Source organism: Panthera tigris, chromosome B4 (assembly GCF_018350195.1).
Source record: "Panthera tigris isolate Pti1 chromosome B4, P.tigris_Pti1_mat1.1, whole genome shotgun sequence".
NCBI classification, from domain to species: domain Eukaryota; kingdom Metazoa; phylum Chordata; class Mammalia; order Carnivora; family Felidae; genus Panthera; species Panthera tigris.
Window position 1 is genome coordinate 114,053,566 of NC_056666.1, and position 21,529 is coordinate 114,075,094.

Here is a 21,529-nt window from a genome sequence, read left to right on the forward strand (position 1 = left end):
CGCAGGACGGGCCTGTTTCTCCTCTACCCACGGGCTCCAGGGCTCTGTCTGTCCCTTTTGGAATATGACCGTGCAGAGGCACATCGGCTACCCTCTCAAGATACACTCTGGCTCTCAGATGTATGCTTGGATGCATCTGAAGTTACTGAGCAATAATGGCAAAAATCTCAGGGATTGTAGTAGGTTTTTTGGAACAATTTCTAGCCTGGGATTCTCCGGTCGTTACCATGAACGAGCCCTACTCTGCATATGTAAGTTCAGCGTTGATCTCAGTTTTTCCAGCTTGTGGTCTATCCAGACACTTGTGTGGCTGAGTAGAGTTCACTTTATGGCATCCTGTGTGCTTGAGAGGGAGTGGTGGGTCAGCATCCACGGTAAGACCCTTCGCTGTGGTGAGGGCGGAGTCTACAGAGAGCCCCATCGTGACCATCATGTCCTTCCTGAGGGCCAACTAGATACCAGGCGCTAGGAAATAAAGTCACGTGAAGGACCTCCAGATCAACTGAGGGGATTCACTGTTCATTCAACAAATATTGAGTGTTGACATTAGGTGCTAGGATATTATGGGAAACAAAGCCCATATGCTTCTGGAGCTCACTGTATTCTGTATTCTGACACGGATAGGCAACAAGCAGATGAGGGGATGCTGTGTGTGTGTGTGTGTGTGTGTGTGTGTGTGTGTGTGTGGTGAGGGAGGGCTTTGCAGACCGTGCGGGGTGGTCAGAGACAGTCTCTCTGCTGTGATGACACAGAGCAGAGACCTGAATTCTGCAACAGAGTGGGTACCGAGAGGAAGAACGTTTCAGATAAAGGGGACCACAAAGGCGCAGGAGCTCCAGTGGGAGCCCTCAGTGACAGTGTGGCTAGAGCCCAGGCCTGTCTGGGATAATAACCTCCCTCACGGAGAGATGAGTCAGGCTGCGTGTCAGCAAAGGCCCAGTCTTGGTCATTTGTTGTTGTGCTTCCCCAAATGTGAGATGCGTGCACAGCCATGATGTTGGGTAGTTCTTAAAATGATTTTAGGTGATGTGCAGATATGGGAGTGAATCTCATGGCGAGAGAGTCATTTCCTTTTTCTTTCTGTTTCAATCCTGAGGATATCCAAATGAAAGCCTCCCTTTGCTGTAATATATCTCTTGACACTTGCCAGTTTTTCTTTTTAACAACGAGAAAGAGGTCCTTATGCCTAAAGCCTTCTGTGGACAACAGTATTTAGCTAGATTTGAGTTGTGTTGCCTTTTTTCCCTTATATTAATCTCATGGTCTCCTTCCATTTATGGCAAGTAAAACTGTTTTCTATGAACTTACTTTTATTTTTTTTTTTACATTTTATTTATTTATTTTTTTTGAGAGAGAGACAGAGCACAGGTGGGGGAGAGGCAGAGGGAGAGGGAGACACAGAATCTGAAGCAGGCTCCAGGCTCTGAGCTGTCGGCACAGAACCCGAGGCAGGGCCCGAACCCACAAACCTTACGATCATGATCTGACCTGAAGTCAGAGGCTTAACTGACTGAGCCACCCTGGTGTCCCCTTACTTTTATTTTTTTTAATGTTTATTTATTTATTTTGAGACGAGAGCGAGTGAAAGGAGGAGGGGCAGAGAGAGAGGGAGAGAGAGAACCCCAAGCAGGCTGTGCACTGTCAGTGCAGAGCCCAACGTGGGGCTCGAACCCACAAACCGTGAGATCATGACCTGAGCCGAAATCAAGAGTTGGACGTTTAACTGACGAAGCCACCCAGGCGTCCCGTGAAGTTACTTTAAAAAATACGTAGCTTTTATTTAGGTAAAAATGAGTCACTTGAAGAAAAATACTATGAAATAATGGTTTGAAGATGTGGCAAAAAATTGTAAAGATTCTTCCCACACATTTTCTTATTTAACAAGACAGGAGTTTGGGGCAGAAACCATCCCCTGGTCGTGGAGTTGGGGAAGGAAGGCTCCAGCTATAGTTCATATAGAAGATGGTGCCATATTCAAGGCACTTTATTGTTTTTCTCATTCAGATTATGCAGAGTGGCTGGGAATTGGTTAAATTTATTAGTAGAATTGCCAGAATGACTGAATTTTAATTTTTCTAAGTTCTAAACATGTTCATTTGCTAGTGTACCAGAGTCAGCAAGGTGGAGACATATTCTGGTATTCCAGAATTTTAGGCTGGGAGGGACTCATAGATCATCTAATTTTTCTCTGAGAAAGCTGAGGCCTAGGGAGATTAAGTCAGCTTGCCCATGATTACATAGCTAGTTAATGTAATTTATTGTTGAACTAGAATCCAGGACTCCCAACTCTTGATTTAGGATTTTTTTTGCTATTCTTGGCTCCCCACTGGGTTTCAAGTGGAATTGTATTATGCTGTTGTGTTAATAACTGAAATAAGCTTTTAAAAAATTATAGTAATGCTTTTTGTTTTAAGAGGAAAAATTTCAAGGGCTTTTAGAGGTGTACTGGGATAAGATTTTGCTAAAATATTTTATTTTTATTAATGCTAATTTTAATCATTTAAAAGGAAATTTTGATAGTTTAGTACTGCATTTTATCAGATTTCTCCCCCTGCTTCTGCAAGGCTGACATAAAGGGAGAGTGGAAGACTTTTATCGAGTATTTATGGGACTGATGAAATAATGCATCTGTTGGCAGCTAATTGTAGCTCTTTCTAGGAATAGCAAACATGTGACAGGCCTCTCCCCAGCAGGATGCTTCCATTTCACTTTAAAAAATGGATTTTATGTTCTTTTCTCTTAGAAATTCTCACCGTGACTTTTTTCTCCCTCCTGTGGATGTATGGGCCACTCGGCTACATCAATCACCCTATTGACTATCGTGGTTGATTTAGCTTGTTGTTTCTCGGCCCTGGCTTTAAAACATTACTGATCCCTAGACTCTGACGCAAGCCAATTCGTGCCAAAATCTATGGAGGTGTGATCTGGGCAGTGGTAGTAAGACACACACACACACACACACACACACACACACACACACACTCACACATGCATTTGCACACCCATGCATGTGTACCCAAGCAAGCACAGGGACATGCGCAAATGCCTCAGTGAGGTCATTGCGGAATGCAGCCAGGATTGAGAACCTTGAAATCAGACCAGCTGATTAGGTGCGTGGCTCCTTTGTCACTTGTTCCCCAGGTATGAACTTCCCAAAGTCGTGTGCTTGCTTGAAGAGTTGTTCTTGTTTTCTGGTGAGGTGAGGTGGAAAGGTGGTAGGAATGGAGATGTAGAAGGATACGTAGTTTTGTTTTGATTAAAAACAAGTGTTTTTAATTCTTTGAATTTCTTGAACTGTGTTGCTCAACAATGTTCCAGAACCTTAGACCCTACACAGGTGTGACTCTGCTGCCAACATATAAATCCATTAGAAGAACCCTGGGGGGATATACAGGCTTGATGTACTGGGAATGGCTTAGCCAGTGAAATAACTACCATAATATTTATTGGCAGCTTTACTTTGTGCCAGGAACTGGTCCAGGTCCTTTGCATTTATTAATTCATTTAATTCTGGCAATAACGTGGTGAGACAGGTGGTGGTATTATTACTGTTATTGCATGGAGATGTTTAGTCATGTGCTCAGGGTCATACAACCCAGTAGGGCCAAATTTGGAATCCAGGCACTTTAAAGCCTGCTAATTCATGGCCTATAAAAACACATTTTCAAGGTACGCTTTTCTCTCCCCCCTAATTCTGACAACCGGTGGCTGCTCCAGAGCCCATCATTTGCCAGCCCCCAGTGTTCTTCCCTCCCCTACTCCAGTCACTCCCAGGCGTGCAGCCCGAGGGACTTCTCTTTCTCTTTACTGCCTATTGTCAGAAGACTAAATTCTGGCTGGTATGTCTCTCTCCCCCGTCTCTTGTTTTATTCTTTTTTGGGGGGTGAGGTCTAATGTGAGGCCACATGGCGTCAAGGAACAGAGCCCCTGGGTTGCTCCTGTCCCGGCTTGCTACCTTGAGAGTAAAAAAAGACTAAATCTTCTTGGCTGTGATTAGGAGACGGTATATTGGCTCTCCTGATACTGGAATCAGGTTCCACTTTTGCAGCTCTTAAATCTTGCTATCGAAAGGCGAAAGCCATCAGTTCTAATAACCAGCTTTTCCGATGGCACAACCTCAGAGTTTAACCGTATGCTTAGCAAGGTAGCTTTCTATTTTTACGGGTGTCGTTCAAACTTGTAGGCCGTTGTTGTAGCTAGCTGCAGGAATGTTTGCCTTTGCTTAATTTTAATAGGCAGCTGTGTTTATACTTGTTGCTCAGTTTGAACAGTAAGGAGTATATGTATATGCTTCTTTGGAGGACTTTTCCCCCAGAGGGGGGAAAAAGGGTACATTGTACTTTTCCAAACAGTAAATTTTAATTGAGAAGGAAATGTGACCTCTAAAAGAAGTTTAGTCCTAGGCTTTATTTTTGTTAATGTTATAAAAGAAATCTTAACTCCTTGTAAGAAGTGCCAAGTTGACAATTCCTGGAAATGTTCATGTTCTATTTATGCTCAGAGAGGGTGGTGACGCTGTTACCAAAATAATACTGCTGAGATGTAGTAAGTGGCAAAGGAGAGCTTTGTGGTTTCATAACCCAAATACGAGACTTTTAAAGCACGTCTCAGTTCCACCATTTGTATATAAGGTGTAAGGTGCTGAGTGATAATGACCAAGTTGTTAGGAGACTTGCAGAGGCAGTAGAGCACGTCTGCTGGGACTTGCCCCATTGTTCGAACTACCGTGGAAGGTTAGCGCCAGAAGGGACCTCAGAGACCCCCACTGTACAGATGAGGAAACTCAAAGATGTAAGTCACTCTGACAGCATGTATGTGAACTCTTTGGTTCAAGCAGTAGACCTCTCCCTAACGTAGGCAAAAATAGGAATTTCTCTGACGTATACTGGATTATTCACAACTTTGAGAGAATTGCTAAAATTTCAGGGCCCAGTAAGGTGGGAATGAGGCACCTCTGGGCATCTCTGGCCATTGGTGTTCCTCCTCTGAGTCCCTCCACCTTGCCGTCTCTCAAGATTCAGGGACTGACTGGGTTAGGTTGAGTCCTGAGCCCTTCGTTTAGGACACCAGAGTCACCTGGAGTGGGAAAGGGACAGATCCAAACGGAAGAGGTGAAAGCTGGTTAAGACATGTCCACCATACTATATCATTCCCATTGTTTTTATATTGAACCCATTCTATAGTTGTGGACCTGGAAAAAAATGAAAGCCCTTTAAAGGAAGGAGAATGTTCTACATCTCAGTCTTAGTATAGCAAGGCTGAGGTCGAAGGCCAGAGGTAGTAGGAAAAGTGGAGGAGAACAATTTTGAGAGCAAGGTAGGTCTTCTGAAACCTTTCCAAAATGAGAAGATGTTCGGAAAAAAACAGATTTGAGAATGTTGAAGTAGAGAGGTGGTAGAAAGAGCATTTGGATTGGGTTCTGGCCTCAGGGCTTTACGTACATAAACTCACTTTATCCTTTGAGGTCAGCACTATTATTGTTACTTGCATTTTACAAATGAAAGTATTAGATGAATTGCCCAAGGTCACATAACTTGGTAGTAGCAGAGCTGAGATTTGAACACCGATAGTCTGGCCCTCCAGTCCATGCTGTTAATTGCTAGGCTCTTCTGTCCCCAATGCCAGTTCTTGGTTCTGGTCCATGTCACGTGTCTCAGAGTACCTGACCTGGGCCTGCTACAGCTTCTTTATTTTCTGACCCTTTCTTCCCTTGAGTCTCACAAGTAGCCAACATTTTCATTGTGTTTTTAAAAATAGCTTATCAAATGAGAAGTTAAAAAAATACCAAAGAAGATAAAAAATATTTTCTAAGAAATGTGATTAGACAAAAATAAAGATTTTGAATGAGATTGACACGGCAGTTTTTGTTCCTTGAGTCTTTATCTTTTCCCTTTCAATTTCTTTTTATTCTCAATCAGCCCTTTGATGGGGCTGTGGGCAGTTGTCCTCTTTCAGGCCTCCTCGTAGTTGAGCCCTTTTATTCCTTTTTGTGCCAGTCTGGATCTATTCAGGAAACAAAACCATACAGTAATTTGAACAAGGAAAATATAATATAAAGAATAATTAACTAGTAAAAGGTTAACTATGGTTAACTACTGAAGGGGTAAAAGAGGTCTCTAAGGAATATAGGAATAGCAGATGGAAGGAGCTATTTTTTCCAGGGCTGAAGGAGAGCACAGGATGAAGGCACCAAGAGCTCGCAAGAGGCCCCTCGCCACCCCCAAGGCTGAGTTTCAGTCCCCTTTGGAGATGAGTGACTGCCACTTGAATAGGAGGCCTACTGGTGGCCAGTGAACTGGCTGGACCGGTCTGTAAGCCCACCTGGCTGAGAATCTTGGGAGAGCATGTGGGTGGGCCAGAGTTGATCCTTTGCAGTCTGCTGAGTGGCAGAGAAATTCCCTGGAGAGTAAGCACCTTTGCGTTTCCCAAATGCCACTGGCAGTACACTTTGGGGGTGGGAGGGAATAAAGCATCCCAAACCCGAAGGAAAAGCCCCTGCCTCTGCTATGGGCTTTCAGTGTCCCTCCAGTGCCCTCTTTTGATGGAAACGAACACTACACCATCTGGCAAAGGCCAAATGTTCCCAGGGTCCAGCCCCAGGGTCATGAAGCAGGGCAAAGAGGGCGAATTTAAAACTAAGAAGTAATACATTGCTAACTGGTGCATCTCATCTATAAAATGATGAGAGTATATAATTCCCAAAGTAGTTCTAAGAACCTGATTTAGTCATTCGTTTATTTAGCCAACATTTATTGACTGTCTACCATTGCTGGCTATTCAGCAAAGGCTGTGTTACGGCTATCATTGTCTATTTTTGTTTGTCTCTGAAGATACAGACTAATCATATCTAAGGCAGAGACTGTTTTTATCTCTGTACCTGCATAACCTGTCTAGCATAGTGCTGGATACACATTAGTCCTCACATGTTTATCAAATGAACGAAGGAATGACTACGAAGATGGATGTAAAGATGGAATCATACCCTCAAAGAGTTTAAATTATAACTGGGGAAAGGTAGAGGCAAAATATAATATGGTATTCTAGTTATATTTTATTGTGTAACAAGCTGCTTCAAAACATGATGGCTTAAAATAACAGTTGTTTATTTTTTTCCATGATTTTTTTTTTTTTTAATTTGAGAGAGAGAGAGAGAGAGAGAGAGGGAGAGAGAGAGGATATCTTAAGTAGGCTCCACATTCAGAGTGGATCCTGACATGGGGCGCGATCCCGCGACCCTGGGATCCTGAACAGTGATTTGTTTTTACATGCATGTGCAATTTGGGCAGGGCTCAGAAGGGGCAGCTCATTTCTGCTCTAGCTGGTGTCGGTTGGAGTGGCTTAACCGGGGCAGGAGGAGCCATTTTCCAGATGTGTCACTCATATTTCTGGCAAATTGGTGCTGCCTGTTGGTTCCTCTCCACATAGGCCTTTCTGCAGGTGGCTGGGGTTTCCTCACAGTATGGTAGTTGAGTTTCAGGAGACAGGAAGTGAAAACTGCCAGTTTCTTAAGGCCTGGGCCCAGATGCTGGCATAGTGTTAACTCTCACTGCATTCTTTGGTTCAGCTGTCCTAGAGGCCAGATTCAAAGAGTCAAAATAGAAACCTCACATTTTCTTGGGAGGTATGTCAAATCATTTTGGGGCCTTACTGCACTTACCAGATGTAGTGACTTAAAGTATGTATATTTGTTATCATAAATGGAAATGTAGCTGCCATACGTGAAAGCGACTTGTAAATTAATAACAAATGTTCTTATTAGTTTCACACAAAAAAAATGTTTTAAAAAGTGAAAATAGCTCTTTTTTCCCCCCCAAATATAAAGGCAATTTGTTGCTTAAAAAGCAAAGGCTCTAGAAAGATACCAAAAAAATGGAAGTCATCCATAATCTTATTGCCCAGAGATAATCACGGTTTATAACAAATGAGTAGTGAAATGCAGTATTTGGGTTTTTACTCTAGGACATTGTTTTAGAAGCGCTCTCTTTTCTCAACTGCAGTCATTTCCAGAACGTTATTATTTACTTGATACTAACACTTAAATCTGGAATTTCTTGTGATGCCAACTAAAGAATAAAAGAAGATTATGTGTGTGTGTGTGTGTGTGTGTGTGTGTAAAAATATATATACTTTTTTTTCTCCAGAGAGTAAAACTTTCGGAATCAATTTGACGTAGTCTGTTAAATTATCCTTGAGGCTAGTCACTAGCTGTTTCATTTCAGTTAGCAGAGGGTGGGGGTGGGGTGCGCTGGACTTAAATGACCTTCTCCAGTTACCCTTAAGGAACTATGAGGAATATTCTTCACTCTGTTGTTTCAAGTATTTTTCTGTTTATCTTTCTATGAGTATTCTATTTCAAAGTGTTTCACTAGGATATTATATAACCTGATTTTTTTTCTAGGTCTCCTGTTTGTATGTTTTTAAATATTATGTTTCTAAATCTTTTCTCTTCATTGTTTTTCTCAAGCTGCTCCACTATAGGTGATTAAGTTCTTGCCTGTGGCATTTTTAAGATCTATTTATATCCCTCACATTGACTAGATTTGTAAATATGTGAGTGTTCTGGATGGTAGATGAGATTTTTTTTCCCCTTTGCACTTGGAAAGGCATTCCTAATGACTGTTTTCACTAAATCACGGAGTATATTTCAAAGAAACTGTTAAAACCTTTGGCGGAATAATCATATCTCATCCCTCTCCTTATTATCAGAGTAAACACTATAAATCATTGTAGGAGGGGCTGTATAAGTCAGAGGAAAGAGCAGATCTGAGCATCTCCAAAGCTTTGCTTCCTGCATTACTTCAGCGAGCATTTATTGAATTTCTACTGTTGGCTGGGAATACGGAAGGTTAGATACGGAATTAATAAAGTATAATTCCTGCGCTCGGGTTGCTCCAAATAAATGAGATGATACGTGTAAACGGCTTAGAATAGAGTCTGGCATCTATTTAACATTCAGTGAATGTTAGTTGTCACTATTACCATTAGAGGTAACTGAAGAGTTGTGACCCAGAGAGGTATGTGCAAGGGACGGGATGGCTCCACCTAGCCTGTGGTAAGACCGAACTGGGGAAGGCTTTAGAGAGCGTGTATAGTTGAGTGTTGAAGGTAAGTAGGAGTTCACAAGAAGGCAGAGGGGAAGGGCATTCTAGGCAGAGGTAACAGAAAGTGCCGAGGCATGGAGGCAATGGCTTTACGTTGTATGCACCTAGTGTCTAGGGATGGGATGGGGTGGTGTGATGGCAGCTAAGGCTGGAGGCTCAGGCCCAGTGCTGCTCGACAGGGGCCTTGAGTGCCATGTAAAGGTTCAATCCGTGATGGAGCACAACGTGATGAAATTTGAGAGAGGGATTGACACGAACAGACTTGCATTTAGAAAGCCTACTCTGGTGACATATGGATGGGAAGCTGGGCAAAACAGGGGTAAGAAGCCCAGTTAGGAAGCTGTTGGAACAATCTAGATGAAAAATGGTGAGGACTAGTTACTGGCATTGAGGATAGAGAAGAAGGGGATGGGCTGAGAGAGATTTAGGAAGGAGGATTATTAGATGTGTTCTTCATGGGGTGGGTGGGGGGGGCGGTGGTCCCAAGGGGATCTTTTCCCAAGGTGAAAATTGGTTGGGGGAAATGGTGTAAAAAAAAAAAAAATCCTCAGATATTCAGATTCAAAAGGGCCACAGTACATAAACAGCTAAGCAGTTATCCATGCTGTTAAAATTTCATGGGAGCGACGCTATTAGGGACGTCTTCTTAGAGAGGCAGTGACGACACGAAGGTTGAGAAGCACGGGGTTAGAAGGACTCATTGCCTGGTTGAACTGTGGGCTGAAGGAGAAAGAGGATTCCGGCGTGATTCCTGGATTTCTGGTTTGGACAGCTCTTCCTGCTCACCGAGAATGGACACGTGGTGTGTAAGTTCTGTGTACACGCTCTGCTCCTTGAATGTAAGCTGACAGTGGCTCACATTTATCGAGCACTTTCCGTGAGCCAGCCCCTTAGGTGCCTTACATTTATTAATAGTGTGAGGTACAGGCTATTATCGTTCCCATTTTCCATAGGAGGAAGCTGAGACCCAGCCCAGAGCCATGAGCATTTCGTTCTGTGAAAATGCTGGGTGAGCGTTTGGAGATACTGGGTCTAGGCTCTGGATGAAGTCCTGCTTCTACCTTTATCTGCTCTGTGAGGTCAGGTAGATTACTTTGTTTTTATTTTTTTCCTCTAAATGTTAATTTCTTCATGTGTAAGACAGAGCTGCCGGTATTCTTCCCTGAGAGTAGTTGTTGAGGTTAAATGAGAGGGTATATGAATGAATCTTTCAAAACAAAAAGTGCTGTGTTAATGGAGGTAGTGTTTTTCATGTCAGCGAGTGCCTCACAGGTAGTCAATAAATGCCATTTTTCTCCTTTGCCTCACTTCTTTCCTTTCCACTCTCTTCAAGCAGCCCCCAGAAGACTGGAAGAACAGAACGAGAGTCCCCTCCGCAAACCGCCCCCCCCCCCAGCCTCAACCCCCAGCATTATTGTTGCAACTGCCTCTGTGTCGTCCATCTCCTCCTCTCTTACCAGCCCCAGAAGATGACTCAGGCGGCTTTTATTTCCTTGAGTTTTCATGAATGCCCTCCCATCTGAACACAGTGATTCACTTCTCAATCTGTGGCCATTGCACTTCTGCTCCTTGTAGCTGTTTTCACAGAGGTCACCAGGGACTTTTGGTTAAGTCCATTGGCATTTTTCAGGTTGCCACTTGCTGTCTTGGCAACATCTGACATGGGGGCCGCTCTCTCTTTCATTCTTCGTGTTGCCCCCTTCCTCGGTGTTGTTTTTCCTCCTGCCCCTCCATTTATTATTTCTCAGCTTCTCCTTGCCCTACTTGCCTCTTAAATGCTTCGCTTCTCTGGAGATGTGTTAAATTCTTATCTTCTCCCTGGCTGGAGGCTCAGCTTCCTTTCCCAGCAACCTTCTCCTAGGGCAGAGCCCATCTGCACTCCTGGCTTGATGACCACCTCAAAGTGACCTCTTCCAAATCCCTGTCTCCTGGCCGAATAGCCAGCTGCACTTCAGTCCTCCACCTTAACTCCACATGGCCAAAGGAGGACCTCCCATCGCTCACATCACACTTCCTCTTCCTCAGTGATATTTATTTTCTCCACTTCGAAAATATATTCCTATTCAAACAACCAGAAGGAAGTAATGTTGTTGTTGTTGTCGTTGTTTGGTTTTTTGAAAGCCCTTAGCCCAGACGTTACCTTGTTCTTGAAGCTTTGTGCACCCCTTTCATGGCTGACTGAGAAACCCCTCTTCTGTGTTTCCAAAGTGTCATGGGAATATTTCTGTTATGGCACATCCGTACTATGTTAGGAAATTTTGTCCTCAAGTAGACTGTGAGTTCATCGAAGGCAAGAACTCAGTTTTTCACCCTTGTAGACTCAGAACCTAGCACATTGCAGAAATACTTATTGGGACCAATAAATGTTGGTTGAGTGTATGAATCTGTGGTAGCCTTATTTGCTCCCCTCACCTTCCTCTTAATCGCTAGGTGTCATAACTGTTTATATTAGTTTGTTTGTGTTGCCATAATAAAGTAGCCAGACTAGGTGGTTTAAACAACCCAAATTTATTTTCTAACAGTCCCAGAGGCTGAAAAGTCACAGGTTAAGTTGTCAGCAGGTTTGGTTTCTTCTGAGGCCCCATTGGCCTGCAGATGGTGGCCCTCCTGCTGCCTCTTCAGATGGTCTCCCCTGTGTGTGTGTGTGTGTGTGTGTGTGTGTGTGTGTGTGTGTGTCTCCATGTGTCCTAATTTCCTTCTCTTACAAGGATACTACTCATATTGGGTTAGGGTCACCCTAATGGCCTCATTCTAACTTAATTACTTTCTTAAAGACTCCAAATACAGTTGCATTCCCAAGCACTGGGTAAGGTTAGGGCTTTAACATACGGCTTTTGGGGAGGCACAGTTCAGCCCATGACACTATTATCACTTTTTTAACTTTATCTTATTTGTCAGTCTTCCTCAGTAGCCAATAGATAATAACCCCTTGGTTCTTGATCCTCCATGAAATTGACTCTTTGGCATTTCTTAAAGGTTGCTATTGAATGTTTGCTGGGTGCCAGCCTTTAACCATTCATTTTATAAAACTTAAAGCATTTTGTTCTCGTCTCTGTGCATTGCAGTTTTTAACCTGTCTGGTTATTAAACCATTTTATCAGCTTTATTTTTAACTGTTGTAACAATGAAATCTCACATATGAGTGTGTTTTTTACCTTCTCACTGGTGAAAATTTGTCTCATAGAGGTACAGATTAGGTATAGGAGTGGGTGCAGCAGTTAGAGCCCCTGAAGCCCATCTCTTCCCAGGGCCAAATCATTTTAAAGATGAAGGAAATTCTTGGGTGCCTGGGTGGCTCAGTCGGTTGAGTGTCCAACTCTTGATTTGGCTCAGGTCATGATCCCAGGGTCATGGGATGAAGCCCCATGTTGGGTTCCATGCTGAATGTGGAGCCTGCTTTAAGATTCTCATTCTCTCTCTCTCTCTCCCTCTGCCCTTCTCCCCCACTCACTCTCTCTCGCTCTCAAAAAAAAAAAAAAAAAAAAAAGGATGAGGGAAATTCTAAGACTGAAGACTTGAGGCTTTCACAATTGGCCTTCTTGAACTGATATTCCTAGGAGCAATTGCATAAGATAAAAGCAAAACGAAAATCACCGTCTCCAACAGGCACGTAACCCAACAGACTTGTAAGGAGAATTGTCCTTGCCTGCTAAGAGAGTAATTTTGTACACATAGTAGCCTCAGTTCTTAAATTCTGGGCTGCTTGGTTAATCTGCATTTTTATGATGTTCAGCTTTCTCACAGTTTAATCTACAGCCCCTCCCCTGGGCTACTCATTAGCTGACTTCCCTTTCATCCCTTCATTTCCCACAGATGCCCTAGAAACTTGGCCTCCTGCTTCCTTTTTTCTACCCTCCTCCCACAGCCCCAAGCTTTCACCCCTTTTACGTGGGTTTCTCCTCCCTTAGGCTTCAGTTTCCTGGTTTCTCATGGGCATCCCCTCTTCCTTCTCTATTCACCTTCTGTTCCTCTTCCTTCCCCAACAACCTTCTTTTAGAAGTAAGCTGAAGTTTCCAAGCTAATTTTGACTTTTTGCTGCCACCTTGCCTTTGGTATAAAGCAGGGGTTGGCAAACTATGGCCATGTCCCTGTGGTCCATATCCAGTCCACTACCTGCTTTTGTGTGTCCTGTGAGCTAAGAGTGGTCTTTACCTTTTCAAAGGGTTGAAACAAAAACAAAACAAAAGAATATTTCATGACATATGAAAATTATAGGAGATTCAAATTTTAGCGTCTATAAATAAAGTTTTATTGGAACACAGCCATTCTTATTTGTCCATATGTTGTCTGTGTCTGCTTTCGCACTATACCAGCAGAGTTCTGTAGTTGCAATAGAGAGTTTTTGGCCTAGAAGGTCCAGAAAATATTTACTATTTGGGCCTTTACAGAGAAGGTCTGCCCCACACTTCGTATAAAGAGTTAGAAGGGACAGAAAATAGCTTTGCATGACAGGAATCAGTTTTGTTTACCTTTCTTTTCTTTGTGCTTACCAGAGTGCTGGATTAAAGCTAATGCTTGGTTCTAAAATTGTTTTGAGAGTCAAAAGGGGAGAGGCCCTTCTTCAGGACAAACTTTTTCTGTGAAAGTATGTTATTATCTTTGCCATTTCTTTAGAATTAAATTTTGCCAGAAGCGATTCATCATACCAGGGCCATTGAACCTTTTCTTTCATTTCTAAAATTGTACATAAGAGAAAAAGAATTAGGTAAACCAAACAGATAAAACTCCTTTGTACTCTGCACATTCACACGAGGATTTAATTTCAGCTTATCCCATATACTTACTCATGGTTTAGTCTCAAAATGAAGTATTGGGGTGATGAGATAATGTTAGCATTTGGGTACTAACCACAAAAAGAGTTAAGCAAGGTTTGCCGTCATGAGGATTTGGCTTTTGTTCTCATCTGTCACGTATTTAGTGTATTTTTTACAACCCCCTATCTTGTCTCTGTTTTCACCTCCTTTGAAGGAAATCATTTACCACTGAAATTCAAACCTCTTGACAAGTAATGCCAAGCAAGGTTAAGAAATTTCTTCCCATTCCCTGAGACAGCCATTGTGCTATTTCTGTCTGTTATTCAGAAGTGTGGCTGTATGAGGTTTCTCAATCCCCTGAGGCATTTGTTAACAATACATTTTGAGTGTTCACAAAGTGCTGTGGGCTCTAAAAGGCGTCAAAGTGATTACATCAGAACTAGAAGGTCCTTCAAGGAGTTTGTAGTCTTTATGGCAATAGAGGGGTGACATGCATGTGAATTTCTGGACATTTAACAGTGGCGTACAGAGAATAGAGTGGCACCAGAGCATGAAGCATGACTGAGCAATCTCAGTGGGAAGAAGGGTAAAGTACGGAATGCTTCTAGGGCAGCTCTGGGTCGGGGGGGAAGGTAGTCATGATTACTAGGGGAGAAGCCAGTCCAGAGTAGATGCTGAGTGCTTTCTCCAAGATACCTTCCCAAGATGTTTTGCTGGAACATTAAACCTATCATGTTGCAAATGGAATGACCTTTCCCCAGCTCCTCCTCTTGCCTTTAGTATTGTCAGTGTCATTTCACTTTCTGAATTCTATACCTGCCCTTTTTACAAAGTAGGTCCTTGAATGAGTGGATTCTGTGAGGGGAAGGATAGCAAATAGATTGTTTGGCTCAAATGAAGAATTGATGTGTTTAGAAAAAGAGAGAGGCAGGTAAGAGAGAGATGAGCTGATGGATAATCTTAATGTTTGGGCTTGGGGGCGGAGGTCGAGCCTTGAACGTGAGGAAACTGGCCTAGGGAGAGAGAACATCACTCCATCTGCCACCTTCTGGGGCTGACTTATCTGCCCCATACCTTCCAGGTTTCCCTAGATTTTAGCAGAAACAGAGATTTTCATTCCGTTTCTCATTTTAACTTAAGTTGGCTTTAGGTCGGTGCTGTTAGGTCTGATAGCGATAGGCTTTGGGGGAAAACCTAGAATCCCATGTCCCGGGTGGTAACTGACTGTGGCTCTGCTTGGCATGACCCTCAACCTTGCAGTTTCCCTTGTGAGAGGGAAGTATCTCAACCTGGTTTTCAGGGTCACGCTGTGCCACCACCTGGAAACTGTATCTCCATTTTTTCCATCCTTTCTCTACCCTGTACAAAACGAACAACCAAACCAACCCCTGCAACTTTTTCCGGGAAAATTCACCTTGTAGGTGCTGTGGTGAGCCTGTGAATGGGGCACAGCTGTTGGTCTTTTGGCACTGTTGATAGTTCTTGAGAGAGCAGTGGCCCTGGAAAAATGAGAGAAAATCACCCACCTGAGGGCACTGGTTTTCCACACTCTGGGCCATTCACATTTGATAAGCTCCATCCGGATTCGTTTCACCAGTGGCTTCCATCGTTTAGGTTATTTTGTTCAGTTCACTTGGGAAATGAAAACAGACACAAAACTGACATTTTAATTGTTTTTAGAATGAGTGTTTCTTTGCACCTACTATAGACCAGCCAAATGTAGATTTTGCCTCCAAGGCTGCTGACTGCATGCTGCCCATGTTCTTGGCAGAAGTGAACACAACCAAAGATTCTTTTTGCCTTCAAAAGGGGCAAAAAGGCAGTTTCTCTTTAGAAAGCAAGAAAACAGATGCCAATCAGGTATTGCTTTTTTTTTTTTTATCTTAAGGCTCTTTTAATTCAAAGAAGTTTAAAAAAAATTTTTTTTTAACGTTTATTTATTATTGAAGGACAGAGAGAGAGAGCGTGAGCAGGGGAGGGGCAGAGGGAGAGGGACATAGAATCTGAAGCAGGTTCCAGGCTCTGAGCTGTCAGCACAGAGCCTGACGCGGGGCTCGAACTCAAAAACGGCGAGATCATGACCTGAGCTGAAGTTGGTTTGCTCAACCGACTGAGCCACCCAGGCGCCCCTAATTCAAAGAAGTTTTGAATAAAAAATATGGTACACTCAAAAGAACGAGAAATCAGGTGATCTAGACTTAGATATTGGCTGTTTCCCACTGCTTCTGTGTCCTTAGACAAGATTTTTTTTTTTAATGACTTTTTACTTTGAAATAATTTAAGACAAGAGGTTCCAGAAGTAGTGCAGAGAGTTCTCAGGTATCTTTCACTCAGTTCCCACCAACCAAAAATATCTTATATACAACCATAATACATTGTCAAAACCAGGATACTGACATTGGTACTATTAACTTAAATATAGACCGTACTGGGATAGTTTTAACATGTACTTCGTGTGTGTGTGTGTGTGTGTGTGTGTGTGTGTGTGCGTGTGTGTGTGTGCATGTTCGCTCTATGAAATTCTATCACATGTTGATTTGTGTATGTTTTTGATTTTTAATGCACACTTACCTTGAAATTATTCTGAGCCTTTGTGTGAATAATTAATAATAGCAAAAGAGAAAAACTGGATATTATTTAATGTGGAAATCTCAATTTAATACTCTTAATTAAAAGACTTCTGGATTAGGAAGTAGAAGGTCAGGTTCTAATTCCAGCTGTCCAACTGGAGAAGGAATGAGGGACCTAACCCGGACAGAAATATTGATTTCCCATGGTTCCAGCTGAAAACCTGGGAATCATCATCCTTGCTTTCATCTTTTCCCGTACTAACCCTCCTCCCCAACATCTGTTCCATTACCCAACCTTCTAAAATGTTCTTCAGATCTGTCTACTTATCTTCTTCCCTTGCCAGGATAATTACAGTGGCTTCCACATGTACGGGAGTACATCCATTTTCCACACAGCAGTGTGCAACTCCTCTGAGCAAACCCTCCTCCGGTGGTTTTCCATTGTACTGAAATGGAGTCTGAACCCGTATGGGAGCCCATGAGGCCCTTGTGGTCGGAAGGCTGCTCCAGTCACATCTGCTGTTGTCCCTCACCGTGCTCCAGCCACACAGGTCAACTAGCAGCTTCTCCTGGTGCCCAGGGCAGTTTCTGCCGAGGCCTTTGTTCTAGCTTGTTCCTTCCTCCGGTGTGCCCTGCTCCTACTTTTCCTGTCATGATTAGCTCCTCTGGTAATTTAGGTGTCAGGCCTCTTCAGCGAGGCCTCCCTGGGCAGTCCAAATTAGAGCCCTCGTCCGTCACCTTCTATCGTGTGATCCTATTTTGTCTCCTCTGGAGCTTTCAACACCATCGGAATCTATCCCTGTACTTGATTGAATTTGTTTTTACTTGACCAGTGAGTTACCCTTCCATAGACTGGAAGCTCCTTGAGAAGTGGGGCTGCTACCCTGTATCCCCAGGGCCCAGGACAGCCCCTGCCCCCTAGGGCAGTGCCTGCCCATTATTTTTTGAGTAGCCATCATTGGACCATAAGTGGTCCATCAATGGACCAGGTAATCACAGAGATTCATGAAACCAAAAAAATTACTTGACTGAATGAAATAATCTGATGTTTCAGATTATTAAATTTTTCTGTATTTGGGACTCTGAGGAATGCATTATGATTCAATTCCTAGGTACTATACGTTCCCTTTTGTGTACCCGTGTATTAATAACAGGTCTATTTCTGAGTTAGGGCCATTTGAGGTGGAAAATGTAAATCCTCTATACCTTGGTGACAGGCTCCTGTCTGCCTGAACATGTCAGGCCACATTAGTGATTTGAAGAGGTAAATTTGACATATATTCATTTCCCCCATCAGTGGTGCTTTGGCATTAGAGAAGACCATTGAGCAGGTTTTAGCTTTCTTGGTAATAAATAAGGTGCAAGAAACTTAGTATCATGTGGTTTGACATTTAGCCAAACTTGCTTTCATTATTGGCTTAAACGCCTTCCTCTTCTTTTGAATTTCACATATAAGTAATGGCTCCCGAGGCTGGAAGACACAGAGCTGCTAATGTTCTCACTGAAATGAAAAGAGCATGATTTATGTCCTCTGCTACATTTCTTAAATTCCTGTTTAACTTTCATTTTATTGATAGGGAGAGCCACGTAACCAAAACGTCACTGTGTGTGCTTTGATGGTGTTACTAGCTACTCGTGCCTTTTAAGCAGTTTTAGAAATACAATGCAGTGTAGGAATATAAATACATGTGTTTTTAGACATGTGTTTTGCTGACCTAATGATTTACTGCTGCTGAAGGAATGGTTTCTGTGTGAAGGAAGTCATTAGTCTTTCATTAAGTATTTTTATCAGAGGTTAATACATTTTTCTCTAATTAAATTCTGGAGTTCTCTTTTGAAAAATGCATGTACCCACGTAGCTGCTAGTGATATAAATGTTGACATTTGGTTCCTTTTGTTATGATTTTATTGTTGTTATTGATAATGAATTATTTTTCAAGCAAACACACATGCTTATAAATCTGGAAGGTGATGTTTTCTGTTAAAAGCATTTTGCCATTTTCACATTGCTATGCCTCTCGCTTGTAGGGGGTTTTCTTGAGAACTTATTTTCTTCTGTTGATTTTTAAAAATGGCATACCAGTGGTGAGTGTGAATTCATATTATGAAAACCGTGGTGGAATATGATTAGACATACTACGAGGTAGTAGTTTATGTGAAACATTGATGCTCTAAAGCATTTACTACCAAAATTTGTTCTCTTCATCTTACCCCTCCTCCCTGCCCTTGGCACCACATAATGGTTCTGTATTGTGTTGTGTGTGTGTGTTTTGAAGAACCAAACATGACTTGAAGAAGGTAGTGGGGGAAGGAAGAGGAGGAGGGTATAAAATGAGCAGGCTGCTTTCCCAGAAGCCTCTCACGTGCAGGGTCTGAAATGACTATTGTTGGGGAAAAGTGATATTCATACTGATGGGGCTAAAAATGCCTGCCCATTTTGAGGAGCTTTTGTTTTCATAATAGAACTTCTTTGCACAAACAAAAGGATGTTCTAAAAGAGAGGGACCATTGCAGTTGAGTGTTTTCCATTCTGGTAGCGTCTGAGAATAATTTTCACAGATTCCTAGTATTGCATGTAATCATTGTCTAGCAGTTGGATCTTTTTATTTGCATGATAGAATTGTGCATTTAATTTCTGTTTTAAGTCCCACCCATGTTTTTAAATAGTATAATACAGTTGATCCTTGAACAACATGACGGTTAAGTGGTGCTGACCCTCTGCGCAGTCAAAATCCGCAAGTAACTTTTGACTTCTCCAAATTTACCTACAAATAGCCTATCGTCGACCGGAAGCCTTACCAATCACATAAACAGTCAATTAACACATATTTTGTATTTTTATTTACTATTCACTGTGTTCTTACAATAAGGTAAGCTAGAGAAAAGAAAGTATTATTAAGAAAATCACAAGGAAGAGAAAATACATTTGCCATACTGTACTGTATTTACTGAAAAAAACCCATGTGTAAGTGGATCCACGTAGTTCAAACCCATATTGTTCAAGGGTCAACTCTAAGTTGTTTTCTTACCTGTTGGGTGACTGAGTGAAAATATGTATAATTTGGTCAATAGCATAATTCTGTGACCTGTATAACCAAATGGATGCTGTGGCTTTTACATTGGATGCATTTCAGGTGACTTTTGTTGGCCTGCAATTTTAGTAGTGAGATTGATTCAGAGTACTCATTCAAAATCACCTCATTTGTCTTCCCTATGCCTATGGGTTAAATCTCTGGGAAGAGCAGTTCATTGGACATAGGACAAATCTTGGACTGTGTGTATCTGTCATTTTTATAAATGATTGGGGGACAGGCACTTTTGTGAGTAGTGATGTTCTATGTTTTTTTTTTTTTTAATTAAAAAAAAAAAACTATTGTATAACAGACTGCCCTCAAACATGGCAGATTCAAAGAACCATTTTGGTGTGTGGGTTAAGAACTTAGAGAAGACTTACCTGTGTGGTTTGTCTCTGATCCATAGGATGTCAGTTGAAGTGGCTGGGGCTGGAGGATCCACTTCTAGGATGGCTTCTTTACTCCTGTGTCTGGGCTGGGGTGGTCGACTGTTGATGCTGGCTCTTGGCAGGGGACTTTGCTGTGGCTGTTGGTTTGAGCACTGACATATTGTCTCTCCATTGTGCTTGAGTTACAGCATGGCAGCTGGGTTTCCAGAGGGAGTGTCTCCAAAAGGTGTGGGTGGAAACTTTAAGGCTCAAGGCTTTTTGTGACCTAGCCCCATCAGTTCCGGAACACTAATTCTACATTTTATTGGTCAGATAAGTCGCTAAGACCAACCCAGACTCCAGGTGAGGGGAATTATCCTCCACCTTTCATTAGGAGAAGCAGCAAAGAATTCGAGGCCATCTTTAATGGCAGGTGTTGGGATCACATCAGGATAGCATTTACTTAATAGCAATATATGCCTCTACTGAGGTTCAAATGGTTTAAAGTACAAATACTAATAGTAGTTCCACTTAAGAGGATCCCATTCCAAGTGGTACAACCTTCATTTAAATAAAAACTCTGATGTGATTCATCTCAGTCATTTAATGGATGACTGTAATCTCAAAATATCTAGAAAGATGTCAGTCCTCTGAGTCATAGCGCAAACTAGTTTGTCAAAAGAGTTCAAAGGAAACATAGATCTTACAGCTGGAAAGGACTTCAAGGGATTACATCATCGTTATCACCTTCCAAAAAGATTTATTGAGCACCATGTAGGTAGGTGCCAAGCCCTGGAAATGCAGAGGAGAATATGATACAATTCTTGTCCTTGAGACATAGTTGAGGAAATAGAATTGATGCATTAGAGATGAATAGAAATCCATTGAATATAGACGGGGTGGCAAATAAAAGGACAGGTGATAAATGCACAGGAAGGAGAAGTGATCAGTAGAGGCTTGTTGGGGCGGGGTTAGGGCTGGGAAAGGGCATCAGGAGATAGGCTTCCCATCACACTAAAAACAAAATCCAAAGTGTTGGTCATTACCTATAAGTGCCTCTGTGAACTGGATCCCTGCTTCCTCTATGATCTCCTTTTCCACCTCTCTTTTCCTCACTCACTAGCCTCCTTCCTGGAATATTGCAGACATTTCAGGACCTTTGCATTTTCTCATTCCTCTGCCTAGAATGCTCTTTCCCCACATGGTCCCATGGCTTGCTTTCTGACTTCGATCACACCTCTGGTCAAATATGCCCTCTTCAAGTTTTCTCTGACCACCTACCGTATCTGCCTCCTATCCTTCATTCCTGTTTATCTTCATGAAGGCAGGGCCATTGTCTGCCTTGTTCATTATTGTATCCTCAGCACCTAGAACAGTGCCTGACAAATAGTTGGTGCCTGATAAAAAACAGTTGAATGAATAAATGGGTAAGCAAACGTAGAACTTGAGACAGGGGAAGGATTTAGCAAAGTGGAGAACAGATGGTGTTGTTGACTGCCTGCAAGGTAGAGTAAAAGAGAATTAGAAATATACACGATAGATTCATAGATAATTTGTTTTAACACCTTGACATCAGGGGTCCTCATTTTATAACTTTGGGTCCTTCTCTTCATAGGGTCACCCCTCTCTTCATAGCTTCATGTGGTAAGCACATCACAGGGC

The 21,529-nt window shown here is 42.4% G+C and overlaps 1 protein-coding gene and 1 long non-coding RNA gene across 2 annotated transcripts in view; one reads left to right on the forward strand and one right to left on the reverse strand.

The window, feature by feature from the left end:
• Positions 1-21,529, forward strand: part of CRADD (CASP2 and RIPK1 domain containing adaptor with death domain) — a 173,279-nt gene that overhangs the window by 5,125 nt on the left and 146,625 nt on the right. The gene's annotated exons all lie outside the window — the stretch shown is intronic.
• LOC122240426 lies at positions 1,702-20,265 on the reverse strand. Its single transcript, XR_006220165.1, has 4 exons — positions 19,880-20,265; positions 15,382-15,487; positions 13,592-13,775; positions 1,702-6,003 (listed from the first exon to the last, which is right to left on the reverse strand). It is a non-coding gene; the product is annotated as an uncharacterized LOC122240426 (long non-coding RNA).